Consider the following 12,474-nt stretch of genomic DNA (forward strand, 5'->3'; position numbering starts at 1 on the left):
CTCCCCCTATAGCCTGATCATTTCTACAACCATTCCTGAATCTTGCAAGAACTCAAATTGGGTGTTTGAGTAAAGGGTCTTGCAGCAAGCTAGGAGCTGGAGAGGTGAGTTATGGAAGAACAGTCTCCCTGACTCTTCCATTTACTGAAGTCTTACCTATTTTTCAAGGCTTCTCTCAAGTCCTACCTTTCAGTTCTACTAACAACATCTCTGGCGAATCAAGGCAAAGACTGGTAGCTACCTTAAGTCCACAACTCTCCGACAGTCTGGTAGCTGTTATATTCCAAGATGTCTCTTGTCAATCAGTTTTCTTCTCAATCAGTCTTGTTAAAGAAAAGTGGGATCAGAGGATCATAGATTTAGAGATGGAAGGGACCATAGTGGTCATCTACCCCAGCACCTTTATTTTGTAGATGAATAAAGTGAGACACAGAGAAATTATGTGACCTGCCTGAGGTCATACAGTAAGTCACAGTCATACAGGTAAGTAAATGGCAAAGGTGGAATTCTTCTGACTCCAAAGCCTGTAGTTTTCCCATTGTGTTATACTTTTTCAACCTGTTTAAGTGCAACATCATGGTGTGATGTAAATAGCATTGAGTTTGGGATCAGAAGTCTTAGGGTCAAAGCCCAGCTTTTCTATTTAATACCTGTGTGACCTTTAGCAAGTTTATTTCCTCTCTCTGGGCTTCAGTTTCTCCATCTGTAAAATGAGGAGACTGAAATAGAAGATCACCAAGGTCTTCTTCAACTCTAAAGCTCCTGATTCTGTGAATTTTGCCTTCAGTTCCCAGGTTGAACTGGATTCCCAACAGGGTTTAGTTTCTCAATGCAAACACCTACAAGAAAGGGGTTTTCACTCTGGCCAAGGTATTTAGAGAAAGAGAAAGCAGAAGCAATTCCCACATCACCACCTCTTAAATTATTCATTGAGCCCTTTGGTGACCCCTTTCTATTCTTCCCAAGCCATAGATAGGAGAAAGGAGTTTAGCAGTTTGGGGCTAAAGATAGCTAACCTAGAATGACAAGAGTCAGACAGCACCATCTAGCGGAGGACCTCAAAGTAGCTCAGCCAAGAAACAATGAGGCTACAGGAGGAAGGGGAATGTAGGAAGGGGTTGGCTAAATCTACCAGAATTCAGAATTGTCTACAACAGTGGCAAGAAGCTGACAGTGCCCGTTTTTCCAGAAAGATATGATTATATGAAAGTTCATTTAGAGATATCTTTAACACCTCCTTTAGTCCTACTTCTAGCAAAAGAAAAACAGGGGTGGGGAGTGAAAATCCCTCCTGAATGCTTTTCTAATGATGCTGAAAATAGACACACATTCTTATTTGTAGACAAAAAGTCTGAAAAGAATGCTAGCTTTCTATGGTTTTTACATCACATGGCAACCTCTGAGGGTCCAAAAAAGCCAATTCACCTTTCTTCCCCATGTTAACTCAAGAAAAAAAGTCAGTCAGTATTATAGCCAGATATTCAGTCAGTTCATGGGAAAAAAAGGTACTAAATCTTTCAAAATATTTTTAAAAGATTTTTCTTTTTTTCCACTGAGACCATTGGGGACAAGGCTGAATGAAGAATACAAGCACAATTACAATTAGGAAATATTACTGAGAAATTGAAACAATTACCCCAGCCCCAGATTCGCTCATTCACTCATAACTAGACCAGAGGGTAGACATGGTGATGCTGGAGACTGGGATACTGATTGGTGTCTGCATCATTTGGACTGCTAGAAGTATCATTAAGAGCATAAGTGGGCTGCAGGTTCCTGACAATTCTCCTTGGAATTCGGGCAAACTCCTGAGCTAAAAGAATGCATTATGAACCTCTTTGTATTTATAGAAATGAAATGAGACAGGTATATTATATCCATACTCTGAACTCTAACATCTCACAATTATTTTGCAAAGAGAGTAATGCCCTTCTGGGAACTGACTGAATACATTAGATTTCTGCCCAGAATGGATACCAGTGATGTTGTCTGATCACTCTAAAACCTACAGTGCTTTAGAGAACAGATTAAGGTTTAGGTTCCCTAGATCTGGATTACATTTATTGAACCACTTACTTGTCATAACAATATGCCACAGAGCCATAGTGAAAACAGGAAGGTGCTGGCACTTATGTATTAGAGGAAGCCTGTGGTGCCAGAGATCATCAGTACAATATGGAACTGTATCCCTTGCAAATTTTAGAACACCTTTCACAGCTTTGAAATAATGATCCTAGAATCTTTGAGCTGAAAGGGACCTTTGAGGTCATCTAATCCAACATTCCACCCAGTGCAGAGATCTCCTACAGAACATCTCTGACAGGTGAGCATCTAGGGTCTACTTGGATACTTTCAATGGTAGGGAGCTCACCATTATGGTAAGCAGTACATTCTCTTATTCCTTACTTATTAAGATATTACTCCCTGATTTAAGGCAAAACCTGTCTCCCTGTATCCTTTATCCATTGGTCTTAGTTCTGAACCCCCTGGAGCCACAAAGAACAAATCTAGCCCCTCTTCCAAATGATAGCCTTCAGAAACTTGATGACAATCATCATATCCTTCCTAAGTCTTCTTTTTATGCAGGCTGAGCAACCCCAGTTCCTTCAAATAATTTTCACTGAATGCCTTCATGTTCCCTCACTGTTCTACTCACTTAAGCAGTTGTGAAACCAGGCTTAGAGAGTGAATTACATATAGTAGGCATTTAATAACTGTCAACTGAATAAGAAGTTTTATCAGAGAGAGAAGGAAATAGGAAAGAAGAAAGGGCAGAAGGAGAAGGAAGGAAAAAAGTAAGAAAGGAAAAGAAGGAAGAAAGGAGGAGGAGAAAGGAAGAAGGGAAGAAGGAAGGGGAAGAAAGGAGGGAGGGAGGGAAAGAGAGAAGGAGGAAGAAGAAGGAATTATTAAAGGTCTTACTGAAGACTTACTATGTGTCAGACACTGTACAAAGTACTCTACAAATATTTCATTCAATTCTCACAACAATCCTGAGAGATAGGTGCTATTACCATCTCAATTTTACATCTGAGGAAACTGAGGCAGACAGAGGTTAAGTAACTTACCCAGGGTTACAAAGCTAGTATTTGAGACCAGAGTTGAACTGAGGTCTTCCTGACTCCAGGCCCAGCACTCTGTCTACTACAGTACCTAGCTCACAACCCTTTATGTCTTTTAGCCCAAAACCTTAAAGGATGTAGGGAGAACCTAAAAGAAATTAGGCAGGAAGAAAATAAGTATAGCAGGTATTAAAAGTTTGGGAATGATTTGTGTCTATCATCTGCCATCAGTTATAGGTCAAAAAAATAGCACCATGAAGCTTGAGATACAACAGCTCATTAAGATTCTACGCTTCCTTCCATTGCCTCCCATTTTTCTGATCCACTGATGAATGTTTGCTGAGAAGGGTGTCTTTGTAGTGGTGCTGAAAGCTGGAACCAATGCCCTTTCTTCCTTTGGACAAACACTCTGATGCCGTGTGGAGCAAGGCAGTTTATACTGAATTGCTCACAGTGTTGGGAATGAAATGAATCAGGAAAATGAAGCCTGCAGTTTGAACTCTAACATCTCACAGTGATTTTTCCAAGAAAGAATTAAACTCTGTCAGGATCTGATGGAACATACTGTGTGTTTCTTAGTCCCTTTATAATCCTTTGGGGTGCACTTTTCTTCTCTAACTCTCCCACCCACCCACAGCTTGATATGGTTTGTGGAGCCTAACTGCTTTCAAATATCTGACTACTTGAAAATAAAAAGATACAAAAGCACTGTGAACAATGGCTTGGATGTCTATAAGGACCCAGATAACTTTATTCTGATCCTTGTCCATAGTCTGCACCCATAACCCCAGCAACAGATTAATCCCTGACCCCAGCCACAGACCAAGCCCTAATCCAAGGTACAGGCTGAGCTCCTAGACCCAAACTCAGCTCCATATTGTACCCTACCATAACAAAAACAATCCTAAACCTGTCAACACACTAAGCCTTTACCCACATTTGCTCCCCAGCACAGATTAAACCCTAATACTGAATTTAGATTTGGCATTAACACCCAATATAGCCATATCCAGCATCTTTATTTATGTAGTTCCCTATGACTGCAATTCCATCCCTTCTATCCCCCCATCTCTGTTTTTTGAAGTTCTACTGCTCTTTCAAGACCTAGCTCAAAGGCTACTCCTTCCATGAAACCTTCCCCAACCTCCCCAGGAAGAAATGATTTTCCCCTCCTGAGAGCTAACATAATTGCTTTCTCTTGCCCCTTTTATGCACTGTGTTCAATTTTATAATGCATTTATGTATATGTCTTGTATTTCTCTACTTTATTATAAGCTTCTTAAGGATGAGGATTCAAATTTATTAGCCTTTGTTCTTCCATAGTACCTAACACTATAACAACATAGTAACTAATGTGTGGATGGATGGATAGATGGATGGTTGGATGGATGGATGGATGGGAACTGCCCCAAAACAGAATGGACTGCCCCAAGAAATAACAAGCTCCCAAAGAATTAGATGTGTCCAAGTAGAGTCTAGATCAGGGCTTCTTAAGCTTTTTCCACTTGCAACCCCCTTTCGCCTGAGAAATTTATACACAGCTCCAGGTATATAAGTATATAAAATAGGTATACAAATCAAACATTTACTGATAATAAATCATAAAGAAATTTATTTTAAAACACTTCTTTGGTATACATATAATTTTACCATTTATTAAAGGCAAAAGCAAATTTACTTACTAATGAGGTAGATGTGTTTGTTTATTTTTACATAAAGAATTAAATATTGGTGGAATATTTGATACTGATATTTTCATTGTGGTGCATTGAGAAACCTTTTACTGTTGCCAAATTTTTCACAACCCCCACGTTCAGTTACGTGACCCCATATGGCGTCCCAGCCCACAATTTAAGAAACACGGATCTAGATTACCACCTGTCAGGTACTTGTGTGTTGAGTGGGAAAGTAGACTTATTGACCCCTCAGGATGCTTTCAGCTACGATATTGATGATGTATTTCAGCTATTCTATGATATGACAAGAGCAATCTTCATTCCATTGTCTATGGCTTGGCTGTTTCAAATGATGTCAGGATGCCAAGTTAGATGGCATTTTCATAAATAAAGTTTTAAGAAACTGGGGGGAGGCAGGACTTTATGATTTGGCACAGTCCCAACCCCATTCCTCATTGTTCACATTCATGTTCTGTATCTGTGGCCCATAAGGATCATGAATGAATGAAAGAAACTTTTCCAAGGTGTTTGCTCTGTGCAAAGCATTGTGTTGAGCCCTGGAGATTCAAATGGAAAAGCGGAGATTGCTCCTGCTCCAGAAGAGTTCATATTCTCATAGGAAAACAATATATAGAAGGTTTTAGCTGCAAGTCAGATGCAAAGATGCTACGGTCCTTAGAGAAAGCAGAAAAACAGATCATAATATGTCTTCTTTAATATTATTTCCTCTTAACAAAATCTTATCCATGTATTAGGGCTTGGAGTCAGAAAGACCTGAGTTCAAATCCAGCCTCAAATACTTATTACGTGTTTGACCCTGGGCAAGTCACTAAACCTTGTTTACCTCAGTTTCCTCATCTGTAAAATGAGGTAGAACAGGAAATGACCAGTATCTTTGCCAAGAAAACCCCAAATGGGGTCATGAAGAGTTGGACATGACTGAAGTAACTCGACAAAAAAATTTGACAGTGCCAAGGACTTTTGTGACAAAAGTGTTCTTTTCCTCATCTTTAGTAGTTATGGCTAGGTTGCATACCTACATGGATTAATTCCCTAGATGATGGCTACAGGTACTAGCCTGGAATCAAGTCCACTAGCTGGGAGGTACTACTGCTCTTAGAACTCAAGATCTCAGGATTCTAGGATGTCTCTGAGAGGGGAGGTGGTGGCACTGTTTTGACTCACCTGGCACACATCTCTCCCTTTGAACACCTTGCTACTCTGAACAGGAAATTGTATATCAGCATATAGTGAAATAATGCCTTCTACAACTCTAGACCTTAAAGTTAAGGTTTCTGATCTCACTAACCATGGCTAACCATCCAATTATGCCTGCCATCCACCTCCATCTCCCAGTGCTTATGTTTGTGGAAAACTATTAATGACTGCAAGCATTAAAATTCACTGTTGTACCTCCACCTCTTGTCTTGTTATTAAAGAACTCAGTCTGATGTAAGGTGCCTTCAAGCACCTCCAAAAAAATTCCCAAAGTAGACCTTAGGGGCCATGTTAAGGTGATTTCATATACCAGGAAAGTCATTTGTTTCTATTTTTTATTTGTGTAAGTCTCCAACAACATTTCATGGAATCAGTGTTTTTAAAACAAATTTTTTTATTTGCCTTCAAACCCAGGTCTTACACACTTCTACCACACTTCAGGGAAAATCAAGAACTTCAGCCAATTTATGGTTGTCTGATCCAAATGAGGAAAAACAATTATTTTCCAAGAAATGGTGTGGTATGGCAAAAAGACAAGAAGGCTGTAAATTGGGAACTGTGGATTCTAGTCCTGGCTCAGCCAGCTGTATAACTTTGGGTAAGTTGCTTGCCTTCTCCTCTCTTTTAGTCTCCATTTCTTCATCTGTAAAATGAAAGGGTTGAACTAAATTATCTCCAACGTCTGACTCTTCTACTTCTGACCTTCTATGGGCCTATGCTAATATGGATGCAGTTGCTAATACATATTCTCTAATAAATCCATTTTCATTCCTCTTCTGGGGAAAAGAAGAGAAGAGGAGGGGCAATTGTAGGATCATAGGATTATAGGTTTCTAGCTGGAAGGTACATCAGAGACCATTTTTTTACATGTAACAGGGACTGGTCAATGAGAGCCCAGTCTTTATGAGCATACATAGCATGCTCTATCTGTTATAATCCCCCACAGGGACTTTGGAGCATTTGAAGGTATTCTATGACTGCTTCCTGTCCACTTTTTGCATGGTAAGGAAAAAACCTTTTATTTGATTGATGAACCAAAACTGTGTGTATTCAAAATGATACTAATTGGTCAAAACAATACCTTTCTCCTTCTTCTGTGATGAGTGAGGGGGACAAACTGCTGTGGGCCTCTGGGTGGGAGAAGAGCCTCTAATCCTTTCTCACCCAGAGCTGCCCTAGAAGTACGTGGCACAGTTGTTTCTCAGTCTCTATTGAGATATCTATTCTTTGTCTATCTTCAGTGAAGGAATATCAAACAGCTACAACCTTGTGATCTTCAAAAGGTCAGAAGAATGAGCCACCAGACGTCCAAGAACCGAACCCTACATAACTAGAGTCTGCTGGCAACTGAGCCTGGTGACAAGTGAAACTGAGGGATGTGATCTACTTGACTGCCATCAGTGGACTGAGGTCAAGATATCTTTGCTTATGGCAAGGGAATGACTTGTCCAGCAGCTAAACTGGATTCAAAACTGAACTTGGGGCAAATGCTTTTAGCAGCTGTTTTTAAGTTTGAGCTCACTCTTCCTAGGAACTAAGGTATAGAGGGAAGAGCGTACCCCCTGATACTGAGGAAAACACTAGAAAGAGGTTCAAGCCACCAACATGATAAAGATAACCCTGAACCATATTTCTAGAAATGACAGAGAAAGAGAGAGAGAAATTTATAATACACCAACTTATTGGTGTATTGTAATACAATTATATTATTTATATATAATATAATTGTATGTGATATGTATAAAATATAATTATATTGTAATATAATTATAAATACACCAATTTATCAGTGCAAGGATAAAGGGGATAAGGACTTTAACCAAGACCTAAGGAGGTTAAATAAATTACCCAGGTTCACACAGCAAACAAGTATTTGAGGTAGGATTAGAACCCAGGTCTTCTTGATCCCAGCACTCTGCCCATTAAAGAAAAGGAAATTCATAGACTGAGCATGTTTGGCATTACAGTCACCTCTGAAAGGTAGATTCAGAATTTGAGGGAAGTAGGGTGGTCATTCGTACTAGAATAGAAGAAATTCATGATTTTCTCTAAAAATGGGTGAAAGTCAGCACAGTAAGCTGATCTATTAGTTAGAGAAACAGTTATGCCTAACCACTTCTGTCTAATGGATTCAAAAATACCACTAGAGGCAGAATAGAAGTCCCCTACTCTTTTTTCCCCAGAGAGCTGGATGAGCCCTGGAACCAGAAAGCTTGGCTTTTCCTCCCTCCCTGAGCCTGATGCTTCTGGAAAGGCAAGGTTGACATCTTAGCCTATCTATAGAGCTGTTATTTCCTAACCTTACTACTTCCCATCCCCTCCCTGTCCCCTCCCTCCAGGGAACTCAATCTCCCAACTTGTTATTAAATTTTCCCAGGTCCCTCTGCTCAGACACACACATCTCTGGCTCTGATTACATCTATACCTGACCATAGCTGGGGTCTTTCAGTACTAAAGCCCAGTAATAAGACAGACTGGCAGGTAGAGACATGCCTTCTGCCTCTGGGTGGCTAGGTAATTCATTCAGTGCTGTCCCATCAATATTAGTCTGAGTGCAGATGATTCTCCTGAGGCCCTAAGAAGCTAGAAAAAGTCCAAATCCTTATGAATTATTATCCCAGCTGAACTAGAGAGTGTGAGGAAGTAACCCCACCCCCAAACACATCACAGCCATGTACATTGCTGGGAAATATTGCCCTTTGAGACTCTGTTTAAACAGAAGGCAACAAGTAATTAGCTGTGTGGTGGGGAAATTATTTGCATGTTGTTTCTTGTAGCTAATAATAATTTTGCATTTTTGTTGTGGAATTATGAAATATGTAGGCTACAAAGGACTATTAGAGACTATGGGGTCCTTCTCATCTCTTCAGAACCGATGCAACCCTATGGGATTTTCGACAAAAGGGCCCTGCAAGATCTCTAACAAAAGCCATTTTTTCCTTTTCTTTAATTATGGGGTCCAGCAATACTTTTACCCAGGAATTTCTTCCTTATAGCTAACCTATTTCCATCCTGCTTCACCTCAGTTCAATTTGACTCTGAAATCATATGCCCTAAGGTCCTTTCTAGCTTTGACAGATTATACTCAAAGTTCCTTTCCATTTTTGGCATTCTGTGTTCTTAGGTCCCTTCCAGCTCTGGCATTCTATGGTTTAAGAATGTCCCTTGTTCCTTTGATAGTCTAATGTCCCCTTCACGTTGAAAATTCTATTTTAAAAGTTCCCTCCCAGTGCTGACTTACTAAGCATTTACTACATCCAAAGTACGGGACAGAAGAAAATACAAAAATAAATAAAGCATATTCTCTGCCTCCAGGGGCTGGGTTAAAGAGTCACCTATGGCTGAGGTGAAGACTGTGATTAGGGTTAAAGTACAGTCTCTGAATAAGTCCTTGGGGATATCTGCAACCAGAAAGAGGGTGTAGTCTAGGACTGTGATCCAAGGTGAATCTGTCCTTGCTGAAAGAAAACAATTGCATTCCTTATGAAAAGAGCATGGTCATGCTCCAGCTGAGAAGAGCAACGTAACACCTAGATGAGCCAGTGGCAGAAGGTGGTGAAGAATGCATCTGCCCATTGAAGAGCAAGCTGAGGTGTCCAGTGATTTGATCTTCCAGCATCAATGCCACTTTATAGGACGAGTCCAGCAATTGAGCAAACTGCTCAACCCAGCATGAGCAGCAGCAACCCCGAAGCAGAATGAGCTGCCTGGCCTCGTTCAGCAGCAGAGTGAGAGGTCTTGCCCTGTCAAGAAACAGGTGACCAGCAACCCATCAACTTGCTTGGGCAAGCCCAGTAAATAGATCAACCCAACTCAAGGAGATACCATGAACTCTGAGGAGCAAGGCCAATTGAGTCATCTGTCAAACAGAGACATTATGTCTAACCTAGCATCAGAGCGACCCATCCATCACCAACCTTAATACTCCACTCCAAAGAGAATGTGCCCCAAGTTTGTAGTGGGAAAGAGCCTTTGTGATTACTTCTCTTGCTAGGTCATTTGAATACATGCCTTTTCTAAAAGTCATTTAAGTCTACTGATTATTGTTAGGGAAAGGAAACACACCAATGTGAGATAACTGCAATGTTTAGAGGATACCTAGAACCCAAGATTGCAACCGCTCTTCTGGGAACCCAACCTACCAATTCAAGTAGGTGAGGAAGTAGGGAGGGAACGTGTAAGTCCAGAGGCAGCATGACATTAGAAGTGGGGGAGGGCTCAGATATCATATAATCTAACCCCTTTATTTTACAACTGAGGGAACTGATGTCAAGAGAAGTTTAACAACTTACCCATAGTGATAGAAAGTGATAGAATAGAGACTTGAATCCTGGCCCCAGATCTGGCCCATTTCTCTTTTCGTAATACCACATTGCTTCTTCTGAACCTGCAGCTTTGGTATAATTAGGACAGGAATCACTGAGTACGTGCAAATCAATGACTGATTGGCTATCTGCATGCATGTTTAGTCTTTTCCTACTTTTCACCATTAGTGTGCTACAGGATGCTGGGGATAAATTTCCCAGGAGGCCAAGGGTACTTTGGCTTCAGTCAAGCAGAACAGCCAAATCCATACTGTCAGTGGGAGCTGGGAGTGGGAGGAGGTAGATTTCCTTTGGTAGGGATGCTTAGTAAGACATACCCATGATGGAGAGGCTGGTGCTCTGCTCCTGACTTTACCCTCTTTGTTGTGCTGGGAGTAGCATCGATATTTTAAACACCTGCCTGATAGTATCCCCTATAAAGCCATAAAGCAGAAACTGACTTTGAAATGGCCCTTTCTCTGCCAGTATCCTTCAACATAAATCTCAATAAAATGGCTATTTAAATACCTAGAATGCTGAGGAAACAGCATTTGGCTGCCTTTTTGGACAGTTCAGGGAGAGTACCCCCCCACTGAATGCCACTTGGGGCATTTGAATGGAGCAGGGTAACAGTAGGAGTAATCCATTGGGGAAAGGGAGGATGAGTGCTGACCACTTTATAGGAACTGAGTGGAGTTTCAATCATTGGAGAAAAGCTTATATCTGGGAAAGCTAGAATTTCCTTTGTTCTAATTTCGGATTTTTCCCGAAACCTAGCAATATTAAATGGAAAAGAAGGTAGGGCAAGTTTAAAGAATTAAAAAGAATTAATTAACCAAGTCGGTTAAGAAGGCCCTCCCCAGTGGCTTTTTCTAAGTCCCTAAGACCAATGCTATTAAGCCAGACTTGAAAATGCCCCAGGTCAAATTATAGTTAAACCTGAAAAGAACACTGATGCTTTAGTCTTAATTCTATCCCTGCCTCTTTTTACAAATGGGTAAACTGAGACCCAGAAAGAGGAAGTGACACAAGGTGATACAAGTCATTCCTTAGAGAGAACTGGAAGATCCATGTGTGTTTTCCCTAATCTCCCATTGACAGAGATTAATGAATTGAGACCCTGGAAAGCACAATTTACTGATTCAACTGAAGGGGGAGGCTCATAGTTATGATAAGTCCTTAGCAGTTCCCATTACAAGCTTTTAGCTTTATAACAAATCCCATGGCTCATACTTGGAAAATTTATCCAAATCTTTCCATGACCAGATGTTGTTAAAAGAAAAAAAAACAATTTCTTCAAAGAGTCTTTAAGCTTATTGAAAATACCCCAGAGACCCTCTGACTCAGAATCTATCAAAAAGCATTTATTAAGCACCTTCTATGTGCCAGACACTGTGGGAGATAAAGATGAACCCTCTCGCAAAGATTCTGTCACAGATGGAGCAATTTGGAGCAGCTTACTATTATCATCATTCTTTCTCATATCACCTCACAGTTCAGAAGCATTCCCCAAACACTTCCTCTATGGAAATGTCTTCCAAGGATTTGTTGAAACCTATCTGGATCCTATTTATATATTGGGCAAGTTCTGATCTCATCTCTGGTCCTCAATTTCCCCTTCTATTTAAGGAGAGGGTTGGACTCTTAGGTCCCTTTAGCTCAGAAATCCTATGCTCTAAAGTCCTTTCTAGCTCTGATAGGCTATGCTCAAATTTCCTTTCCATTTTTGGTGTTCTGTGTTCTTAGGTCCCTTCCAGCTCTGGCATTCTATGCTTTAAGAATGTCCCTCAAAGTTTTGAGAGTCTAATGTCCCTTCCACACTGAAAATTCTATTTTAAAAAACCCCTCCCAGTTCTGACATTCTATGTTCTAAGCTTCTGTGATTCTATATTTCCAGTCCACCTACTTCTTAGCAAACAAAAAATTTCTTGCATTTTATTTCCCACTTCGTGAAGCAAGACAGCCCAGTAATTGATTCTAAAACTGCCTCCTTCAGGTTTCCTGAGGCTCCTTGTTCTTGTGCTCATGGTTTTAGGCATAAGCCCCTGTTCTACTCTTGCCCTCTTTTTCTGAGTTCATAGACTTCTATCATCGCTTTCCTTACACATGCGCACACACACACACACGCACGCATACCTGCCAAACTGTAAACTTCTTATTATTTCAGGCACTAAAGTTTTTGTTGATAGGCTCTGAGGCCAGGGACCTGTGGGAATG

The 12,474-nt window shown here is 40.6% G+C and overlaps 1 long non-coding RNA gene across 1 annotated transcript in view; it reads right to left on the reverse strand.

The window, feature by feature from the left end:
* Nucleotides 1-12,474, reverse strand: part of LOC140526937 (uncharacterized) — a 136,184-nt gene that overhangs the window by 78,000 nt on the left and 45,710 nt on the right. The window lies entirely within an intron of this gene.

Source organism: Notamacropus eugenii, chromosome 1 (genome assembly GCF_028372415.1).
Source record: "Notamacropus eugenii isolate mMacEug1 chromosome 1, mMacEug1.pri_v2, whole genome shotgun sequence".
NCBI lineage: Eukaryota > Metazoa > Chordata > Mammalia > Diprotodontia > Macropodidae > Notamacropus > Notamacropus eugenii.